The sequence below is a fragment of the Rattus norvegicus genome, chromosome 1 (assembly GCF_036323735.1).
Source record: "Rattus norvegicus strain BN/NHsdMcwi chromosome 1, GRCr8, whole genome shotgun sequence".
Lineage (NCBI taxonomy): Eukaryota > Metazoa > Chordata > Mammalia > Rodentia > Muridae > Rattus > Rattus norvegicus.
The window spans coordinates 243,072,093-243,095,960 of NC_086019.1; the positions used below are offsets into that span (position 1 = coordinate 243,072,093).

The window sequence follows — 23,868 nt, forward strand, 5'->3', positions numbered from 1 at the left end:
TGCTGGACATGATCTGATTATACTACCTATAAAACTTAATAATATACATTCTCAGATCCAGTAACTCTTCTGGATAGGGAATGATGCTTACCCAAAGTACCACATTGCATATTAAGAATGTTCATAGAAGCACAATGTGCCACAGACCCAAATGAAGCTACCTTGCTCTACGTGATGGAAGTGAACACAGTGCCCCAAGTAGAGTGGAGCTCTAGATTGCTGATAGGATGGGAGTCTATGAAGCAACGCGAAAGAACCATCCAGAGCTTAGCCATTGACATTTGCTTCCCACAAACACTGCTGAACTAAATGAGCCCAAAACAAAAGAAAGCACATACTTTAAAAGTAGGCAAAAACTAGTCTAAGGTGACATAAAGAGAATAGTGGTTAACTAAAGGAAAGGGGTTTATGAATGGGTAAGAGATTTAAACATAGTAGTTCTCTAAAGTCCTATCTCTTTATCTACGGATAGTACATACATTTATGCATTTTCTAAAAAGTAAAGTCTGTTCAGTTATGATTTGTACCATGTTCTCAATGTATGTGAATAGTCTTATTTTTAATTAAAAATTTAATTTCTCTAAAAAATTAATTTAAAGGCACACAAAACCTCCCACTTGACATTAATCTACATGTTGATCTGTTCTATAAAACCATTATAGAATGATCTTCCACTATTCCTTTAATCCATTTCACTGATGTTTCCAAGTTGCAATTATGATTCAGAGCAGCAAACACTCTAGATTTCTCCCTCAAGTACCAATACTGAGGAAAAGAGGAAGGTGTGTGTGTGTGTGTGTGTGTGTGTGTGTGTGTGTGTGTGTGTGTGAGAGAGAGAGAGAGAGAGAGAAAGAGAGAGAGAGAGAGAGAGAGAGAGAGAGAGAGAGAAACTATGACAAAATCCAACCAAATATGGAAATAGAATAGTACAGCCCTCTGTATGAGGAAAAAACAAGTATTTCTTTTTTTCTAAAGATTTATATGACTGCACTGTCCTTTACACACTAGAAGAGGGCATTGACTCTCATTACAGATGGTTATGAGCCACCATGTGGTTGCTGGGAATTGAACTCAGGACCTTTGGAAGAGCAGTCAGTGCTCTTAACCACTGAGCCATCTCTCTCCAGCCCCCAAAACAAGTATTTCTTTTCAGAGATACTCAGACTAAATTAAAATAAAGCAAATCACTTTTAAGATTTATAGATTATTAGCCTACTGTTGCTACATAACACATTACCATGATTTTGTGGCTTAAACACTGCCACTGTAGCTCACAGTTCTGAAAGGCTAAGGCACAGGTTCAACTGAGTTCTCTACCCCATGGCTTTACCAGGCTCAATCATGTTGGCCAGGACTGAAGTGCTACAAGACTCAGTGTCCTCTGCCAAGTATACATAGTTGTTAACAATTCACCTCCTTCAAGCTATAGAGTTCATGAAAGACACTTCTCCAAGATCACATGAGAACTCTGAATCTCCCTGATCTTGAGATCGTCCTTGAAAGGGAGCATATCTTGTTAGATTAAGCCCACCAACATTGGAGGGAAGGAATTATATCAAGCATGTGGGCTGTAGAAGAAGATTGGAAACCACTCTGAACTTCTACCCCATATGATAGCAGAAACTAGGGACAGAGTTTGCCATTAATAGACTTAAACCATAACCTATTCCCTACCTACTCAATAAGAGACAAGGTTTTAACTGCCCTTTACCTGAGGAAGTTGTTGAATTGTCTTGTTGGTGTTGGTGTTTGGTTGATTGGTTGACTGGTTGATTGGTTTGGGTTGGGTTGGGTTGGGTTGGGTTGGGTTGGGTTTTAGATTTTAGGTTTTGGGAGGGGGGATTTGCTGTATTTTTAGTCATTTCTATATTTCTCTTTCTTTATATATATGAAAACTATCAAAAGATTTTTAGGTCACTGAAGAAAATCACGAGAATGAATAATAGTGTCAAAGATTAATAGCAACACTGAATTATGCTAATCATTTCAACTGTATCATCACTTAAACTGAATTGAATTTTCCCACCTAAAGGATTTGGCCTTTTATTTCTCAGAATAAAACAAAATTAGAAAGTCAAAGCACTTATAACAAATAACAAAACAGACAAGTGAAAAGAATTTTGATTAAAGTCCACAAGGTTTTAGGGAAAAAATTCTGAATTATGATAGCAAGGCTTTTAACCCAACCTAATCCACAGAAACAGTAATGATAAAAGAATGTAAGTAAATCAATTCCTTCAAATTTGGTTAACAGAGACAAGGGGGCTGAAGAGAGGACCAGAAGTTAAAAGCATTAGCTATCCTTCTAGAGGTCCATGTCAGTGTCCCAGCAACCATGGCAGTTTACAACTGTCTGTAGCTCCAGTTACAGAGTATCCAACATCCTTATACAGACATACTTGCAGGAAATGCGCATGACAAATAAATAAATAAATCAAAGCCAGAGACCTGTGTGCTTTCCGTTCACACCTGTGCCAGGAACCAGAGCCCTGGCACTGGACCTGATCCCATACAGCCCACACCATAGTTGCAGCTCAACTCTCCAGGTATTCTGACATACCCAACTTCACAGGTATGACATTAAACCTTGTCCCAAAATCAAGGATACCTTGACCCCTGCAACTCAGGGAAGCAGATTCCCCACCCAGTCAGAGGCCTGCATGCTTTCTCATACCCCACTTGCAGCTCAATTCCCCAAGTATTCTGACATCCAGGAACACAGGAACACAGGATCACAGGATCACAGGCTTATGGGAAGGACGGGCTCCAGTCAGAGACAGAGAAGCCAGATAACACCAGAGATAACCAGATGGCAAGAGGCAAGCACAAAAATATAAGCAAAAGAAACCAATTTGACTTGGCAACATCAGAAACCAGTTCTCCTATCACAGCAAGTCCTGGATACCCCCAAGACATATATAAAGCAAGATTCAGATCTAAACTCTCATTTCATGATGATGATAGAGGGCTTTGAGAAGGACATAAATATTATCTTAAAGAAATACAGGACACAGCCGCGGATCCCGGCCCGCAGCAGCTCTCTGCTCCCAAACCCCGTGGGAGAGAGACCTCACCGCCTGATCAGGTGGGCACTCCTGAGGGTGCAGAGCGGAGGAGACCACCAACACTGCCCACCCCTGCCCACATCCCTGGCCCAAGAGGCAACTGTATAAGGCCTCTGGGTTCCCGTAGGGGAGGGCCCAGGAGCGGCAGGACCCCTGCGCCTGAGACACCGCCGGAAATGAAGGAAACAGACCGGATAAACAGTTCTCTGCACCCAAATCCCGTGGGAGGGAGAGCTGAACCTTCAGAGAGGCAGACACACCTGGGAAACCAGAAGAGACTGCACTCTGTGCACATCCAGACGCCAGAGGAAAACACCAAACGTCATCTGGAACCCTGGTGCACGGAGGCTCCCGGAAAGAGCGGCGCAGATCTTCCCGGTTGCTGCCGCCGCAGAGAGGACTTAGGCAGTACCCCATGAGCAAACTTGAGCCTTGGAACCACAGGTAGGACCAACTTTTCCCCTGCAAGAAACCTGCCTGGTGAACTCAAGACACAGGCCCACAGGAACAGCTGAAGACCTGTAGAGAGGAAAAACTACACGCCCGAAAGCAGAACACTCTGTCCCCATAACTGGCTGAAAGAAAACAGGAAAACAGGTCTACAGCACTCCTGACACACAGGCTTATAGGACAGTCTAGCCACTGTCAGAAATAGCAGAACAAAGTAACACTAGAGATAATCTGATGGTGAGAGACAAGCGCAGGAACCCAAGCAACAGAAACCAAGACTACATGGCATCATCGGAGCCCAGTTCTCCCACCAAAGCAAACACGGAATATCCAAACACACCAGAAAAGCAAGATCTAGTTTCAAAATCATATTTGATCATGATGCTGGAGGACTTCAAGAAAGACATAAAGAACTCCCTTAGAGAACAAGTAGAAGCCTACAGAGAGGAATCGCAAAAATCCCTGAAAGAATTCCAGGAAAACACAATCAAACAGTTGAAGGAATTAAAAATGGAAATAGAAGCAATCAAGAAAGAACACATGGAAACAACCCTGGACATAGAAAATCAAAAGAAAAGACAAGGAGCTGTAGATACAAGCTTCACCAACAGACTACAAGAGATGGAAGAGAGAATCTCGGGAGCAGAAGATTCCATAAAAATCATTGACTCAACTGTCAAAGATAATGTAAAGCAGAAAAAGCTACTGGTCCAAAACATACAGGAAATCCAGGACTCAATGAGAAGATCAAACCTAAGGATAATAGGTATAGAAGAGAGTGAAGACTCCCAGCTCAAAGGACCAGTAAATATCTTCAACAAAATCATAGAAGAAAACTTCCCTAACCTAAAAAAAGAGATACCCATAGGCATACAAGAAGCCTACAGAACTCCAAATAGATTGGACCAGAAAAGAAACACCTCCCGTCACATAATTGTCAAAACACCAAACGCACAAAATAAAGAAAGAATATTAAAAGCAGTAAGGGAAAAAGATCAAGTAACATATAAAGGCAGACCTATCAGAATCACACCAGACTTTTCGCCAGAAACTATGAAGGCCAGAAGATCCTGGACAGATGTCATACAGACCCTAAGAGAACACAAATGCCAGCCCAGGTTACTGTATCCAGCAAAACTCTCAATTAACATAGATGGAGAAACCAAGATATTCCATGACAAAACCAAATTTACACAATATCTTTCTACAAATCCAGCACTACAAAGGATAATAAATGGTAAAGCCCAACATAAGGAGGCAAGCTATACCCTAGAAGAAGCAAGAAACTAATCATCTTGGCAACAAAACAAAGAGAAGAAAAGCACACAAATATAACCTCACATCCAAATATGAATATAACGGGAAGCAATAATCACTATTCCTTAATATCTCTCAACATCAATGGCCTCAACTCCCCAATAAAAAGACATAGATTAACAAACTGGATACGCAATGAGGACCCTGCATTCTGCTGCCTACAGGAAACACACCTCAGAGACAAAGACAGACACTACCTCAGAGTGAAAGGCTGGAAAACAACTTTCCAAGCAAATGGTCAGAAGAAGCAAGCTGGAGTAGCCATTCTAATATCAAATAAAATCAATTTTCAATTAAAAGTCATCAAAAAAGATAAGGAAGGACACTTCATATTCATCAAAGGAAAAATCCACCAAGATGAACTCTCAATCCTCATCTTCAGCTGGTTTATATACAAGTGTGCAATTTCTAGGCTTGAAAGTAAAATGATGCTATCTGGTGCTGGATAGAGGAGCCTTATTTTTTATTATGGCAGCTTGCTATTTTTGTAACATGGTGATTTGGTTGAACACAATAAAGTACAGTAGTAACTGATCTCCCCTTCTTCCTGGATGAGTGAGGAGATGATTAAATGTTGATGTCAGCATCTTGAGCACATTCAGATGAGCTTCTGCTTCTGTTGAAAAGGATGCTGTGTTTGATTGTGGTCTGAAGCTTTGAAGCACTACTTGGCATCTCCTTCCTTGGAGGTCTCACTGTTTAAACATAACAGATTTGATAGCTTGTTGGTAAGGTGAGGTCCAGCTTGTCTCCACTAGGTCATCTTCATGTGAATCCGGTGGTTATACGGTTTTGTTCTAGGGATATTTCATTTTTTTAATAATGGTTTTAGCTGACATTCATGGAGAGAATGAATCCTTAGAACTGTGCCACTAGTGAAAGGAAATCCTGTCTAGAGTATGTTTCTTTACAAAGCTGTGTCACACCATCCTTTGGGCCCTCTGCTGGAAAAGTAGAATCAAGTCTCAAATAATGCCTTTTAAATTGTATCCTCTAGTATTATAGATGTAGGACAGTACTGTATCATACCTCTGTGGATGTAAAATAGCTTGTACCTGCTTTATGATACGTAGTAGTGACCGTGCTTTATCAGAGCTGTTTTTAATGATGTTGCTCAGAATGTTTTCTTTCCAGATGATGATTGAGAAGCTAATTTTAAAAAAAAATGGTGCCAGGTACCACAAGAGTAACAGAACTGTGCTGTTTTCTCGGGTTTTGTTTTTTTACTTTTTTTTTTAATGGAGTGTGCTGGATGTCTCTACAGTTTTGTTCAGATGACTGCAGAACCTGGAAAAGCTGTTGCTGCTGTTGCTGCATAACACTGCTATTATTGGTCTTTTTATATAAATATAAATATATATACAGATATATAATTTGAATTTTTTGAAACTTTAGCTGTGCTGTCAACTTTGGAAAAAAGTATCCTCGTTTACTGTGTTGAGTTGGCACTGTACAGAAATTAACAGCCATATTGGTCTAGAAATGTTGAACTTAAGTTTTTTCCATTTGTACAGGTGTAACGCACTGTATTAAATATGTAAGGTCTATCTACGTGGGTTTGATTACAAAAACTAATAAAGTATTCTCTAAATTTAAAAAAAATAGAACAGAAAAAAAAAGAAATACAGGAGAATACAAGTAAACAAGTAGAAACCCTTAAAGAGGAAAAGCATAATCCTTTAAAGAAATACAGGAGAACACAATCAACATGTGAAGGAATTGAACAAACTGAACAGGATGTAAAAATGGAAAGAGAATCATTAAAGAAATCACAAAGGGAGACAGCCCTGGAGATGGAAAACCTAATAAAGAGAATAGGAGTGACAGATGTAATCATTACCAAGAGAATGCAAGAAATAGAAGAGAGAATCTCAGGAGCAGAAGATAGAGTAAAGGACATCCACACAACAGTCAAGGAAAATACAAAAAGCCAAAAGCTCCTATTTCACAACATTCAAGAAATCCAGGACACAGTGAAAAAACCAAACCTGAGAATAATAGGTATAGAAGACAGTGAAAATTCCCAACACAAAGGGCCAGCAAACATCTTCAACAAAATTATAGAAGAAAACTTTCCTAACCTAAAGAAAGAGAATCCCATAAATATACAGGAAGCCTACCAAACTCCAAATAGATTGGACCAGAAAAGAAATTCCTCTTGTCACACAAAAACACCAAATGCACAGAACAAAGAGAGAATATTAAAAGCAGTAAAGGAAAAAGGTCAAGTAACAAATAAGGGCAGACCTATCAGAATGACACCAGACTTCTCAACAGAGACTCTAAAAGCCAGAAGATCCTGGAAAGATATCATACAGACCCTAAGAGAACAAAAATACCAGACTGGGCTACTATCCCTAGCAAAACTCACAATTACCATAGATGGAGAAACCAAGGTATTTTAAGACAAACACAAATTTAAACAATATCTTTCCACAAACCCAGCCCTACAGAGGATAATAGAAGAAAAAGTCCAACACAAAGAGGAAAACTACACCCTAAAGAAAGCAAGAAAGTCGTCTTTTCATGACAAACCCAAAAGAAGAGAGACACACAAACATAATTCCACCTCTAACAACAAAAATAACAAGAAGCAACAATCATTGGTCCCTAATAGCTCTCAATATCAATGGACTCAATTCCCTAATAAAAAGACAGACAAAAAGACTAGATACATAAAGAGGATCCAGCATTTTGCTGCATACAGGAAATACACACCAGAGTCAAAGACAGACTTTGCCTCAAAGTAAAAGGAAGGGAAAAAATTTTAAAGCAAAAGGTCCCAAGAAACAAGCCGGAGTAGCCATTTGAATTTCCAACAAAATAGACTTTCCTTTTTTATTGGATATTTTTATTTACATTTCAAATGTTATTCCCTTTCCCAATTTCTTGTCCATAAGCCTCCTATCACATCCCCCTCCCCCTACTTCTATAAAGGTGTTCTCTCTCCCAAATCATCCCCCTTCCTACCTCCTCACCCTGACATTCCCCTACACTGGGGGTGGGGTCGAGCCTTGGCAGGACCAATGGCTTCTCCTCCCATTGGTACCCAACATGGCCATCCTCTGCTACAAATGCAGCTGGAGCTATGGCTCTGTCTATGTGAAGACTTTGGGTAGTGGTTTAGTCCCTGAGAGCTCTGGTTGGTTGGTATTGTTCTTATGGAGTTGCAAGCTCCTTCAGCTCCTTCAATGCTTTATCAAACTCCACAAATTAGGACCCTGTTCTCAGGTCAATGATTGGCTGCTAGCATTCGCCTCTGTATTTGTTACAGTCTGGCAGAGCCTCTCATGGGACAGCTATATCAGGTTCCTGTCAGCATGTACTTCTTGACATCAGCAATACTGTCTGGGATTGGTTGCTGTATGTATATGGACTGGATCCCCAGGTGGGGCACTCTCTGAATGGCCATTCCTTCAGTCTCTGCTCCAAACTTTGTCTCCATATCTCCTCCTGTGAATATTTTTGTTCCCCCTTCTAAGAAGGACTGAAGCATCCACACTTTGGTCATCCTTCTTGACCTTCATGTGTTTTGTGGATTGTATCTTGAGTAATCCAAGTTTTTGGGGCTAATATCCACTTATCAGTGAGGGCATACCATATGTTGTTTTCGTGATTGGGTTACCTTACTCACAATGATATTTTTCGAGTTCCATACATTTGTCTATGAATCTCATGAAGTCATTGTTTTTAATAGCTGAGTAGTACTCCATTGTGTAGATGTACCACATTTATGTATCCATTCCTCTGTTGAAGGACATCTGGGTTCTTTCCAGCTTCTGGCTATTATAAATAAGGCTGTTATGAACATAGTGGAGCATGTGTCCTTGTTATATGTTGGAGCATCTTTTGGGTGTAGGCCCAGGAGTAGTATAGCTGGGTCCACAGATTACACTATGTCCAGTTTTCTAAGGAACTGCCAGACTGATTTCCACAGTGGTTGTACCAGCTTGCAATTCCACCAGCAATGGAGGAGTATACCTCTTTCTCCATATCCTTGCCAGCATCTGTTGTCACCTGAGTTTTTGATCTTAGCCATTATGATTGGTGTGAGGTGTAATCTCAGGGCTGTTTTGATTTGCATTCCCCTAGTGACTAAAGATGTTGAACATTTCATTAAGTGCCTCTCAGTGATTTGATATTCCTCAGTTGAGAATTCTTTCTTTAGCTCTGTACCCCATTTTTTTGGTTCTTTTTTTTTCGGAGCTGGGGATCAAACCCAGGGCCTTGCGCTTCTTAGGCAAGCGCTCTACCACTGAGCTAAATCCCCAACCCCTCTGCACCCCATTTTTAATGGGCTTATTTGATTCTCTGGAGTCTACCTTCTTGAGTTCTTTGCATATACTGGATATTAGCCCTCTATTGGATGTAGGATTGGTAAAGATCTTTTGCCAATCTGTTGGTTGCTATTTTGTCCTAATGGCAGTGTCCTAAAAAATAGACTTTTATGCAAAAGTTATCAAAAAAAAAAAAAGATGGGGAAGGTCACTACATACTCATTAAAGGAAAAAGCCACCAAGATGAACGCTCAATTTTGGACATCTATGCCACAAATGTAAGGGCACCCACATTTGTAAAAGAAATGGTACTAAAGCTAAAAGCACAGGTTGACCCTCACACAATAATAGTAGGATATTGCAGCACCCCACTCTCACCAATGGACAGATCATGGAAACATGAACTATACAGAGAAATGGTGAAACTAAAAGAAGTTATAAACCAAATGAACTTAACTGATATCAATGGAATATTTCACCCTAAAATAAGAAAATATACCTTCTTCTCAGCTCCTCATGGTACCTTCTCAAAAATCAGCTATATACTTGGACACAAAACAAACCTCAACAGATACAAGAACACTGAATTAATTGCATGTATTTTATTGGACCACCACACACCAAGGCTGGTCTTCAGTAGCAACAAAAACAACAGAAAGCCCAATACACATGTAAGCTAAACAACTATCTACTCAATGATAACTTGGTTAGGGAAGAACGAAAGACTTTTTAGAATTCAGTGAAAATGAAGGCACAACATATCCAAATTTATGGGACATAATGAAAGCAGTGCTAAGAGAAAAACTTGTAGCTCTGAGTGCCTCTATAAAGAAATTGGAGAGATAGTCTACTAGCAGCTTAACAGCTTATTTGAAAGTTCTAGAACAAAAAGAAGCAAGAGGAGTAGATGGAAGGAAATAATCAAACTCGAGGCTGAAATCAACAAAGAAGAAAGAAGACCTATACAAAGAATCAACAAAAGTAGGAGCTTGTTCTTTGAGAAAATAAACAAGATAAACTCTTAGCCACAATAACCAGAGGGCACAGAAACAGTATGCAAAATCAGAAATGAAAAGTGAGACAAAACAATAGAAAATGAGGAAATTCAAAAAATTATCAGCTCCTCCAACAAAAGTCTACACTCATCAAAACTGGAAAACCTGGATGAAATGGATGATTTTCTAGACAGATACTGGTTACCAAAGTTAAATCAGGATCAGCAAAAACATCCAAACAGCTCCATAACCCCCAAGGAAATAGAAGCAATCATTAGAAATCTCCCAACCAAAAAAGCTCAGGGTCATATGGATTTAGTGCAGAATGCTATCAGACCTTCAAAGAAGATTGAATACCAATACTCCTCAAACTATTCCACAAAATAGAAACAGAAGGAACACTACCCAATTTGTTCTATGAAGCCAAAATTATGCTTATACCTAAAGCATACAAAGACTCAACAAAGAAAAAGAACTACAGACCAATTTCCCTTATAAATATCGATACAAAAATAGTCAACAAAATTCTCACAAACTGAATCAAGAACACATCAAAATGATCATCCATCATGATCAAGTAGGCTTCATCCCAGGGATGAAGGCATGGTTCGATATATGGAAATCTATCCATGTGATCCACTATGAAAACAAACTCAATGAAAAAAAAAACACACGATCATCTCATTAGATGCAAGAAAGCATTTGACAAAATTCAACAACGTCTTCATGTTAAAATTCTTGAAAAGATAAAGAATTTAAGGTCCATATCTAAACATAATAAAAGCATATACAGCAAACCAATAGCCAACATCAAACTAAATGAAGAGAAACTCAAAACAATCCTTTTAAAATTAGGAACAAAACAAGGCAGAGCAATTAGACAACAAAAAGAGATCAAAGGGATAAAACTTGAGAGAGAGGAAGTCAAGATATCACTATTTGCAAAAGATATGATAGTATACATAAATATGTATGAGGGTGTCCCCCACCCAACTACCCACCCATTCCCACCTCCCCACCCTTGCTTTCCTCTACACTGGGGGTTCAAATCTTGGTAGGATGAAAGGCTTCTCCTCCCATTGGTGCACAATAAGGCCATCCTCTGCTACATATGCATCTGAAGCCATGGGTCCGTCCATGGCTTCTTACGGTGTTGCAAGCCCCTTCAACTCCTTCAATCCTTTTCTAACTCCTCCAATGGGGACCCTATTCTCTGTCCAGTGGTGGGCGGCTAACATTCACCTCTGTATTAAAAGACAGCATTTTCAACAAATGGTACTAGTAAAACTGGTGGTCAGGATGTAGAAGAATGCAAATTGATCCATTCTTATTTCCTTATACAAAGCTCAAGTCCAAGTGGATCAAGGACCTCCACATAAAGCCAGACATTCTGAATTTAATAGAAGAGAAAGTGAGGAAGAGCCTTGAATACTTGGGCACAGGGGGAAACTTCCTGAACAACATCAATGGCTTATGCTTTAAGAGCAACAATCGACAAATGGGAACTCATAGAATAGAAAAGATTCTGTAAAGCAAAGGACACTGTCAATAGGACAAAATGACATCCCACAAATGGGGAAAGATATTTACCAATACTACATCCAATAGAGGGCTAATGTCCAATTTATACAAAGAAATCAAGTAGGTAGACTCCAGAGAACCAAATAACCCTATTAAAATGTATAGTAAAGAGAAAATACTCAACTGAGGAATTTCGAATGGCTGAGAAGCACAAAGAAATGATCAACATTGTTAGTCATCGGGGAAATGAAAAAGAAAATGATTCTGAGATTCCACCTCACAGCAGTCAGAATGGCTGAGATCAAAAATTCAGGTGACAGCAGATGCTGGTGAGGATGTGGAGAAAAAGGAACACTCCTCCATTGCTGGTGGGATTGCAGATTGGTACAACCACTGTAGAAAGCTGTCTGGCAGTTCCTCAGAAAACTGAACATAGTGCTACCTGATTACCCAGCTTTAACACTCCTGGGCATACACCCAAAAGACTGTGACACATGCTCCGCTATGTTCATAGCAGCCTTATTTATAATAGCCAGAAGCTGGAAAGAACCAGATGTTCTTCAACAGAGGAATGGATACAGAAAATGTGGTGCATTTACACAGTGGAGTACTACACAGAGATTAAAAACAATGACTTCATGAAATTCATAGGCAAATGGATGGAACTAGAAAATATCATCCTGAGTGAGGTAACCCAGTCACAAAAAACACACCTGGTATGCACTCACTAATAAGTGGATATTAGCCCCAAAGCGCACAGTGTCCATAATACAACCCACAGACCATATGGAGAAGGAAGGAAGACCAGTGCATGGATGCTTCAGTCCTGCATTGGGGGATGTGGGAGAAAAGGGGAACCAGAGAGGGAGAAGTGGGGGGGGATAGGTGTGCCAGCATCAGGATCTGGAGGTGGAGAGGATGTGAGGGAGGTACAGAAGGTCAGGAAATCCAACAAAAATATGTGGCACAGGGGATGAGGAACTGAGGTTAGCTACCAGAGGGTCCCAGACACCAGGGAAACATGAGGCTCCCAGGACTCAACTGGGATGACTTTGGCCTAAATAAGCAGAGAAGAGGGAGATAGATCCAGATAGGCACGGCCCCCGATTGAGGGGGACCAGAGTCTAGACCACCAACCAAGGAGTATACCTGGAGAGACTCATGGCTCCAGATACACATGTAGGAGGGGATGGCTTTGCCTCACAGCAACAGAAGGGGAGACCCTTGGTCCTGGGGAGGCTTGATGCCCCAGCATAGGGGGATGCTGGAGCAATGTGGCAGGAGAGTGTGGATGGGAGGGGGAGTGGGAAGGTGGATGTGGGATAGGGGACTGGTGGGACCTGGCATATCGTTTGAGATGCAAATGAATGGCATCATAAACAAACAAACAAACAAACAAACAAATAAATAAATAAATAAATAAATAAATAAATAAATATTTCCCTTACAAGAAGGAAGGAAAGGTGGGAGGGAGGAAGGGAGGGAGGGAGGGAAGGAGGGAAGAAGGACCGAACCACTAATTTTTTTCCTTTGGAAAAAAAGAATACTATAATTTTAATTCTTATATGTTAATTGCTAAAGACAAGAAGTGACATTAACCAAACAGGAAATTGTACATAAGGGTAATATCAGTGTCATAATGTTAGTAATGAACCATACATTTTGAATTTAATAACTTTTGTGTGATTTTTTTTGAAGATTCAAAATAACTCAGGTTTAATATTGCCTAACCTGTTGCTTATTCGTTTTTTTCTTTTTTTAATTTTGTTTTTCTTGGATATTTTATGTGTTTACATTTCAAATGTTATTCCCTTTCCCCACTCTCCCATGTCCCCTCCCCCGTCCACCCGCTTCTGTGAGGATGTTCCCACTACCACCCACCCATTCCCAACTCAACGCCCTGGCATTCCCCTACTTTGGGAAAATGAGACTTCACAGGACCAAGGGTTTTTCCTCCTATTGATGCTGGACAATGACATCCTCTGCTACATATGTGGCTAGAGCCATAGGTCTCTCCATGTGTACTCATTGGACGGTGGTTTACTCCCTGTGAGCTCTGGTGGGGTCTGGTTGGCTGATATTGTTCTTTCTATGGGGTTGCAAACCCCTTTGGCTCCTTCAGTCTTTCTCTAACACCTCCACTGGGGTCCCTGTACTCAGTCCAATGGTTAGCTGTAAGCATCATCATCTGTATCAGTAGGGCTCTGGCTGAGCCTCTCAGGAGACATCCATATCAGGCTCCTGTCAGCAAGCACTTCTTGGCATCAGCAATAGTGACTGGGTTTGGTGGCTGCATATGGGATGAATCCCCAGGTGGGGCAGTCTCTGGATGACATTTTCTTCAGTCCCTTCCCTACTCTGGTCCCTGCACTTCCCCCTGTGAGGATTTCATTCTTCCATCTAAGAAGGACTGAAGCATCCACATTTAGGTTTTGCTTCTTCTTGAGCTTCATATGATCTGTGAATTTATTCTTAAGTATTCCAAGTTTTTGGGCTAATATCCACTTATCAGTCAGTGCATACCATGTGTGTTTTTTTGTGACTGGGTTACCTCACTCGGGATGATATTTTCTAGTTCCATCCATTTGCCTAAGAATTTCATGTAGTCATTGTTTTTAATCTCTGTGTAGTATTCCACTGTGTAAATGTATTGTATTTTCTGTATCCATTCCTCTGTTGAAGGACATCTGGGTTCCTTCCAGTTTCTGGCTATTATAAATAAGGCTGCTATAAACATAGTGGAGCATGTGTCCTTGTTATATGTTGGAGCATCTTTTGGGTATGTACCAGGAGTGGTATAGCTGGGTCCTCGGGTAGTACTATGTTCAATCTTCTGAGGTACTGCCAGACTGCTTTCCACAGTGATTGTACCAGCTTGTAATCCCACCAACAGTAAAGGAGTATTAGTATTTGCCACATCCTCGCCAGCATCTACTGTCACCTGAGTTTTTGATCTTAGACATTCTGACTGATATGGGGTAGAATCTCAGGGTTGTTTTGATATGCATTTCCCTGGTGACTAAAATGCTGAACATTTCCTTAGGTGCTTCTCAGTCATTTGGTATTCCTCAGCTTAGAATTATTTGTTAGCTCGGTACTCCAGTTCTAATAGGATTATTTGATCCTCTGGAGTATAACTTCTTGATTTCTTTATATATATTTAATATTAGCTATCGGATATAGGATTGGTAAAGGTCTTTTCCCAATCTGTTGGTTGGTTGCTGTTTTGTCTTTTGCATTACAAAAGCTTTGCAATTTTATGAGGTCTCATTTGTCCATTCTTGATGTTGGAGCATAAGCCATTGGTGTTCTGTTCAGGAAAATTTCCCCTGTGCCTATATGTTCCAGGCTCTTCCCCACTTTCTCTTCTAGTTTCAATGTTTATGCTTTTATGTGGAGGTCTTTGATCCACTTGGTCCTGAGCTTTGTACAAGGAGATAAGAATGGGTCAATTTGCTTTTTTCTACATGTTGACCACCAGTTGAACCAGCACCATTTGTTGAAAATGCCATCTATTTTCCATTGGATGTTTTTAGCTCTTTTGTCAAAGATAAAGTGACCATAGGTGTGTGGGTTCATTTCTGAGTCTTCAATTCTATTCCATTGATCTACCTGCCTGTCTCTGTACCAATACCATGCAGTCAGTCTTTATCACTATTGCTCTGTATACTGCTTGAGGTCAGGGATGTGATCCCCCAGAAGTTATTTTATTGTTAAGAATAGTTTTTCCTGTCCTGGGATTTTTTTTGTTATTCCAAATGAATTAAGAATTGCTCTTTCTAACTCTATGAAGACTTGAGTTGCAATTATGATGGGGATTGCATTGAATCTGTAGATTGCTTTCAGCAAGATGACCATTTTTACTATATTAATCCTGCCAATCCATGAGCATGGGAGGTCTTTCCATCTTTTGCGATCTTCGATTTCTTTCAACGTTCTTCTCAGACAGATCTTTCACTTGCTTGGTTAGAGTCACACCAAGACATTTAATATTATTTGTGGCTATTGTGAACAGTGTTATTTCCCTAATTTCTTTTTCAGCCTGTTTATCCTTTGAGTAGGGAAGGCTACTGATTTGTTGAGTTAATTTTATACCTGACCACTTCAGCCTTATGAGTTCTCTGGTAGAATTTTTGTGGTCACTTAAGTATACTATCATATCATCTGTAAATAGTGATATGTTGACATTTTCCTTTCCAATTTGACCTCTTTTTGTTGTCTAATTGCTCTGGCTAGGACTTAGAGTACTAGACTGAATAGGTAGGGATAGAATGGGCAGCCTTGTCCAGTCCCTGATTTTAGTGGTATTACTTCAAGTTTCTCTCCATTTTAGTTTGATGTTGGCTACTGGTTTGCTGTATATGGCTTTTACTATGTCTGTGTATGGGCCTTGAATTCCTGATCTTTCCAAGACTTTTATCATGAAGGAGAGTTGGGTTTTGTCAATGCTTTCTCAGCATCTAATAATATGATCATGTGTTTTTTTCTTTCCTTGAATTTGTTTACATAGTGGACTACATTGATGGATTTCTGTATATTGAACTATCCTTCCATCCCTGGGATAAAGTCTGCTGGATCATTGTGAATGATTGTTTTGAGGTGTTTGCTTTTAGATTCGGTTTGTGAGAATTTTGAGTATTTTTGCATCGATATTCATAAAGGAAATTGGTCTGAAGTTTTCTTTCTTTGTTGTGTCTTTGTGTAGTTTAGGTATAAGCATAATTGTGACTTCAAAGAACAAATTGGGTAGTGTTCCTTCTCTTTCTATTTTGTGGAATAGTTTGGACAGTATTGGTATTAGGTCTTCTTTGAAGGTCTGAGAATTCTGCCCTAAACCCATCTGATTCTGGACTTTTTTTGGTGGGGAGACTTTTTAATGACTGCTTATATTTCTTTAGGGGTTATGGGGCTGTTTAGATGGTTTATCTGATCCTGATTTAACTTTGGTACCAGGTATCTGTCTAGAAAATTGATTTCTAAATGGACATTTCCTCCAGATTTTCCAGTTTTATTGAGTATAGGCTTTTGTATGTCGGATCTGATAATTTTTTGAATATCCTCAGTTTCTGTTTTTTATGTTTCCCTTTTCATTTCTGATTTTGTTAATTTGGATACTGTCTCTGTGCCCTCTGGTTAGTCTGACTAAGGGTTTATCTAGCTTGATGATTTTTCTCAAAGAATTGCTTTTATTGATTCTTTGAATAAATTCTTTTTGTTTCTACTTGGTTGATTTCAGCTCTGAGTTTGGTTATTTCCTGCTGTCTACTCCTCTTGAGTAAATTTGCTTCTTTTTGTTTTAGAGCTTTCAGGTGTGCTGTCAAACCACTAACTTATGCTCTTTCCAGTTTCTTTTTGGAGGCACTCCGAGCTCTGAGTTTTTCCTCTTAGCACTGCTTTCATTGTATCCCATAAGTTTGGATATCTGTGTCTTCATTTTCATTAGATTCTAAACGTCTTTCTTCGTTTCCTCTTTGGCCATGTTGTTGTTGTTGAGTAGAACGTTGTCCAGCTCTACTTCCAGGTAGCTGTGGGCTTTCTGTTGGTTTTGTTGTTATTGAAGACAAGCCTCAGTCCATGTGATCACTAAATTTTATCCTGTCAGTGATGGCACATGCCTTTAATTCCAGCATTCAGGAGACCAAGGCAGACAGATCTCTGTGAACTCAAGGCCAACCTGGTCTATGGTGCTAGTTCCAGGACAGTCAAGGATATAGAAAGAAGCTTTGTCTTGAAAAACAAATCAAAGAAACAAAAAACAAATAATTAAAAAAATATAGGGCCAGCAAAGGGAGCAAGGTGGTTCAGTGGATAAAGGCACTTGATATATTAGCCAAATGACTTGAATCCAATCCCCAGAACCTTCATGACCTCCACCTTCACTCGCACTGATAATATCATATTCTCATTCTCTCTCTCTCTCTCTCTCTCTCTCTCTCTCTCTCTCTCTCTCTCTCTTCCTCCCCCTCCCTCCCTCTCATCTGTCATTCCCTTCCTACCTCCCTTCTTCTCTCCATATGCTGTGTGTGTGAAAATTAAAATGTATTTAAGTTTCATTGAAAGAGTATCTACAGAGAATCAAATGGAGGCACAGGATGTTATCAAACAAAAGACATGACAACCAATGAAGAACAGAAGTCCTAACATAGTTCAGCAAAGTTAAGGACACCAGCACTTGTTGGCTCTCAGAAATGCACAGGAAGATATGCCAAGTTCCAAAAAACAGACACATCTTCTGCCTAGTGGAATATGTGCTGGGCCAGGACATTTAATTAAAGTCCATAGTGAGGACTTCACTTACAGTAAATTCCACTCTTGTCCTTTCTCTCAGCTCTACTCAGGCTTCACAAAGTCCATATGATAAATACTGCCTGCAATGGACAGGAATAAATAACATTAAATAAGGAATGCTGTCAAGAAGCACTCAACCACACTACATTAAAAACAAACACTAAGTGAAAATAATTGCAGAGAATGGGCAAAAGATCCAAAAGAATTCTAATGACAAAGAGTTCTGTACATGTTACAATGCAATCTGGTCAATAATTATAACAATAGAGGGAATCAGAAAGGAGTGTGTGTAAGACTTTGAAAGAATTGACTCAAAAGGAAAATACACATTGGAACAGAAGTAGTTTTCTTACAAGCACCATATAGCAAGTACCTGTAATCACTCAAACAGAGGCTCAAAGATTTTTCCAGAGGGGAGTGAGATGGAAAAAGAAATTATGGAGTTTGGGAAATAAATTGAGGCCAAAACACCATCAGCGCAGATTTAATGATGAGTTAGAAGCAGCCAGAATAGAACAGACAGAGCTAAAAGCAAACCAATTGTGTCAAGTAAAGGCTTGAGGTAATCACGAACAACATGTACAGAAAGATTTATTCAAGCAATCTGAGAGAAGATAATACGTAAGGAAAGAGCACAAAGATCAGAAGGGTGAGTCCTGTTTCTGACAAAAGAAAGAACCTGAGAGAATGCAACAAAAAATATGTAGGTAAACAGAAGTAGACATGTATTTCACGATGTAAAAGCTGAATCTTAAGATCAAAGGAACATATAACACAGTTGGAAAAAATGTATTCAGAATAATTATCTATAATATCTATCCTGGCAACATTACTGAGCTTTAAGACATGAGAAAGGCCTCTAGTTATATTTGTTATGAAAAACAAATAACAAGAAATATGTAAGGCAGAAAAACTTCCGGCTAATTCTCAACAGCGCCTTCTTGTACTAGAAAACTATTTTAAAAGATCCAAGGTGTAAAATCATGAATAATGTTGGACCTGTTAGCCAAGACTACAAAGTTAACAAGTAGACATTCTCAAACATTAAAGACCTCAAGAAATATGATACCCACAGGCTCTCTGGAGTAGAGGAATAAAACTCCAACTACAAAATGATGAATCAAAATGAAAGGTTTAAAACCACAGATACCATGGCAACCACAGAACCTACTTTACCATTACCGAACTAATGCACTGAAATGTCATTAACAACAACAACAAAAAGAGAATGTAACTTTTACAAAATAAAAACATGGTAAACCACAAGACTCAGGAGCTGGGGAAGTAATGTAGTCTTAGAGCACACATCTTTTCAACTTTCATATACAGATTTACTGATCCTGCTAAATGTCAAAGTATAAACTGTGTCCCATATTGCCCCTTAATTTTCATGTAAACTCTCACAAGCAAGTACTTTTAAAATTAATACTATTTATTTAAAGTTCTTTCTTTGTTTTTTTTTTAAGAGAAGCAAGAACCACTGATATGGTTCAGTCAGTCAGTGTGCTCATTACCAAGTCTGATGACCTGAGCTTGGTCCCCAGGACCAAAATGGTGGAAGGAGAGAACTATATATTACAAGTTATCCTCTGCCCTCCAGATTGTCCTCTGCCCTCACAAACAAGCACACACATACACATACACAAATAATAGTAGTAAATAAAATAAAGTGAGATAAGCTAATTTTAACATTTTGTGAATGTATAATATGATATTATTCTTATAATTTCTTTTAAACTATGAACTTTCTGTCTTCCTAGACCAACCAATTAGCCAACAAGCCCACCTTTTACTGGACATAGGCATAAAGAAATACCTAAAATGCTATTCACCAAATGTTAGCATTCATTTCTTCTACCTGCATAAAAAGAGTTTAGGATTTTTTTTTTTACTTCCTTTCTTGCACTTTCTACGAATGCTTGAATTTTATAATGAATACATATAAACAAACCATTCGCTCAAGTACTGCAATGCTTTTTTTATTTTATTTATGTGTATATGTATGTGTAGAGGCTATGTGTATGTAAATGCACATGTACACACACACAGGCAAATTCATCCCATCACATTTCAAACTGCCAACTTTCCAGAGTTGATTGTCTCCCTCCTTTGTGAGTTCAGAGATCAACCTCAGGTCATCAGGCTTTGGTGGCAAGCTCTCTTACCCACTTCCTAAGCTTCACATCCTATTGTGATTGAAAAAAATGACAAAACACAGCTTCAGAAGAAGGGTCTATTTGGCTCACAGTACCAGTCTTCAGTGCACCATTTCAGGGCAGCAGGACTTGAAGTTGCTGGTCCCGTTAGAGCCACAGACAAAGCAGAGAGAAGTGAATTAATGCATGCATGCCTCTGCTCAGCTCGCTTCACTCTTCTACAGCTCAGAATCTCCTAGAGAATGATGCCATCCACAGTGGCACCATCTCAGTTATTATAATCAAGACAACCTCCCACAGACAGGCCTACAGGCCAACTTAATCTAGACACGCTCTCATTGAGCTTCCTTTTTCTAGCAAAGCTAGATTATGTCAATTTGACAATTAAAACTAACCATCACACACTCTGAGCTATCTTGGAAGTCCTAATTTTTAAAATGTATTAACTTATTGGACTGCTTTTACTTTAATATTATCACCTTTTAAAATATAAGTATGAACTGTAAAATAATTACCATAGCCAAGTGAGGTCACAGGTCTACCACTCCACACTGTGGGTGCATGTAAATGTGCTTGTGTGTGCGTGTGCGTGTGTGTGCGCATGCGTGCATGCGTGCGTGCATGCATGTGTGTGTGTTCGTGTGTGTGTGTATGTGTTCGAGTGTGTGTGTGTATGTATGTGTTTGTGTGGGTGTGTGTATGTGTTCGGGTGTGTGTATGTATGTGTTCATGTGTGTGTATGTATGTGTGCGTGTGTGTGTATGTATGTGTGCGTGTGTGTATGTATGTGTGCGTGTGTGTATGTGTGTATATGTGTTCGTGTATGTGTGTATGTATGTGTTCGTGTGTGTGTATGTGTTCATGTGTGTGTGTATGTGTTCGTGTGTGTATGTGTTCGTGTGTGTGTATGTGTATGTATGTGTTCGTGTGTGTGTGTGTGTGTGTGTGTGTGTGTGTTACCTATTTCCAGGTTGCATCATTTTAAATTGTTTCTTCACTTCTGCTGAGAGTCCGCCATGCTCTTCTACTGATCTAGGCCATGAAGATAGAAGAGTAACAAAGCAAGGAAGCAAATCGTCACCCTCGGTTCTTTCAGAGTGTGGAGGAGGTGGCGGGCTAGCTGACAGGAGCGTCTGAGTAAACCCTAAATCGAGCAGCAGCCCTGTGAAGATGCAGCAGGAAAGAAGTTCAGAGGCCCATCCCAAGAGCAAAACGTGACAGGGAGCTCAGCCTTTCTGAAGAGCTCGGCGGCAGGAAGGAAAGAGGCCACTCAGGAATGACACAGGGATAACTACCTCTTTCATGTGGCATCAGGAGGCCTTTAGTGGCGATATGATAAGAAGCCCCTGAAGCGCTGAGCAACAGTGACTGCCTGGCTTACTTCAGTGATGCTCACTCAAGTTGCTCTGTAGAGAAAAACCCTAGGGAGCAGGATTCCAAGAACCTCTCAAGGCCATTCCTCCTTCTCCTCAGTTGCCTGTGCCCTGGACAGCTCTCTGCCTGACCCTACCTGCCCTTGGGGGTTGGGGGTGAGTTGGTGCAGACTCCAGGAGCAGGTGAAAAATGCAGCAGCAAGCCCACCTGAGCACTGCTGCAAGCTATTATGGCTAAGATCAAAAACTCAGGTGACAGCAAATGCTGGCGAGGATGATGAGAAAGAGGAACACTCCCCCATTGTTGGTGGGATTGCAGACTGGTACAACCATTCTGGAAATCAGTCTGGAGGTTCCTCAGAAAAATGGACATTGCACTACCTGAGGACCCAGCTATACCACTCCTGGGCATATACCCAAAAGATGCACCAACATATAAAAAAGACACGTGCTCCATTATGTTCATAGCAGCCTTATTTATAATAGTCAGAAGCTGGAAAGAACCCAGATGCCCTTCAACAGAGGAATGGATACAGAAAATGTGGTACATCTACACAATGGGATACTATTAAGCTATCAAAAACAATGACTTTATGAAATTCATAGGCAAATGGATGGAACTGGAAAATATCATCCTGAGTGAGGTAACCCAATCACAGAAAAACACACATGGTATGCACTCATTGATAAGTGGCTATTAGCCCAAATGCTTGAATTACCCTAGATGCACAGAACACATGAAACTCAAGAGGGATGACCAAAATGCAGATGCTTCACTCCTTCTTTAAAATGGGAACAAGAATACCTTTAGGAGGGGATAGGGAGGCAAAGTATAGAACAGAGACTAAGGAACGCCCATTCAGAGCCTGCCCCACATGTGGCCCATACATATACAGCCATCAAACTAGATAAGATGGATGAAGCAAAGAGGTGCAGGCCGACAGGAACCGGATGTAGATCTCTCCTGAGAGACACAGCCAGAATATGGCAAATATATAGGTGAATGCCAGCAGCAAACCACTGAACTGAGAACGGGACCCCCGTTGAAGGATTCAGAGAAGGACTAAAAGAGCTTGAAGGGGCTTGAGACCCCACATGAACAACAATGCCAAGCAACCAGAGCTTCCAGGGACTAAGCCACTACCCAAAGACTATACATGGACTGACCCTGGACTCCAACTGCATAGGTAGCAATGAATAGCCTAGTAAGGGCACCAGTGGAAGGGGAAGCCCTTGGCCCTGCCAAGGCTGGATCCCCATTGAACAGGATTGTTGTGGGGAGGGCGGTAATGGGGGGAGGAGAGGGAGGGGAACACCCACATAGAAGGGGAGAAGGAGGGGTTAGGAGGATGTTGGTCTGGAAACTGGGAAAGGGAATAATATTTGAAATATAAATAAGAAATACCCAATTTATTAAAGATGGAGAAAAATTAAATAAATACCCTCCACCCACACCCCCATTGATTCCAAGAAAGTATCAAAGAATCTATTCTAAACAGCAGTTCCTGAACGGCTGGCATTATTTGCAATCCTTGCTCTCTCAGGCAGTCCTGCAGGAGAAGCTTTTGCAGCAGCATGACCCCCAGCGTTTACACAGAGGCAGCCCTGCTGTCCCTACTACACTCCTCCTCTTCTTCTTCCTCCACTTCCTCCTCTTCTTCCTTCTTCCTTCTTTCTTTTCTTCATTCCTTTCTTTCTTTCTCTTATTTTAATATAAAGAACTTTATTAACTTTTAAACAGGAACTCTGACAATCTGTTCTAAGACCAGGATTGTTCAAGAGAAATCTCATGTGGGAGCCACAAATGTGAACCATGTATGCATTTTAGTTTCTAGTTTAAAAAAAAAAAAGAAGATGTCAAATGACAAACAGGTGAGGACTGGGCAGGTATCTCAGGCAAAGCGAAAGTGCTTGTTGGGCAAGCATAAATACCTGAGTTTGGTTCCCAGAATCCGTATAAAAAATAAATAACTAAAAATAGATCAGACATGGCGGCCTGCAACTGTAACAAAGGTGCTGGCAACATAGAAACAGGCAGATGCCTGGGGCTCATTGACTGGCCAATGTAGGCTACCTGGTGAGCTGTAGGCTAGTGAGGGACTATCTCAAAAAACAAGGTACATCCAAGGTTGTCCTTACACTTCTACGTGCATGCTCACAAATGTACACACACACACACACACACACACACACACACACACAAGTTCATTTTGATATTTTATTTGACTCAATATATCCTAAATATAATGTCCATATATAACCAATATAAAAATGAATGGGCCCTTTTACTATGTTCTTTGCATGAAGTCTTTGAAATCTAGTTTGCATTTTGACAGCTTCCCATAATTCACAAACTTCATTTCCAGGACTCCATTATACCTCCTGGCTACTATGCTGGACATGGCTTTTTGAGATGACAGTTTCCA

General features: G+C 40.2%; 1 protein-coding gene across 4 annotated transcripts in view; it reads right to left on the reverse strand.

Annotated features, from left to right (window-relative positions):
* Positions 1 to 23,868, reverse strand: part of Htr7 (5-hydroxytryptamine receptor 7) — a 124,573-nt gene that overhangs the window by 23,029 nt on the left and 77,676 nt on the right. Inside the window, exon 1 of one of the 4 annotated variants that reach the window (XM_039089833.2) lies at positions 17,924 to 17,980. The exons of the other annotated variants lie outside the window; for them this stretch is intronic. The gene's annotated coding sequence lies outside the window, so the exon portion shown is untranslated. Of the gene's footprint in view, positions 1 to 17,923; positions 17,981 to 23,868 lie in introns of those variants that run through there. 4 annotated transcript variants of the gene reach the window in all.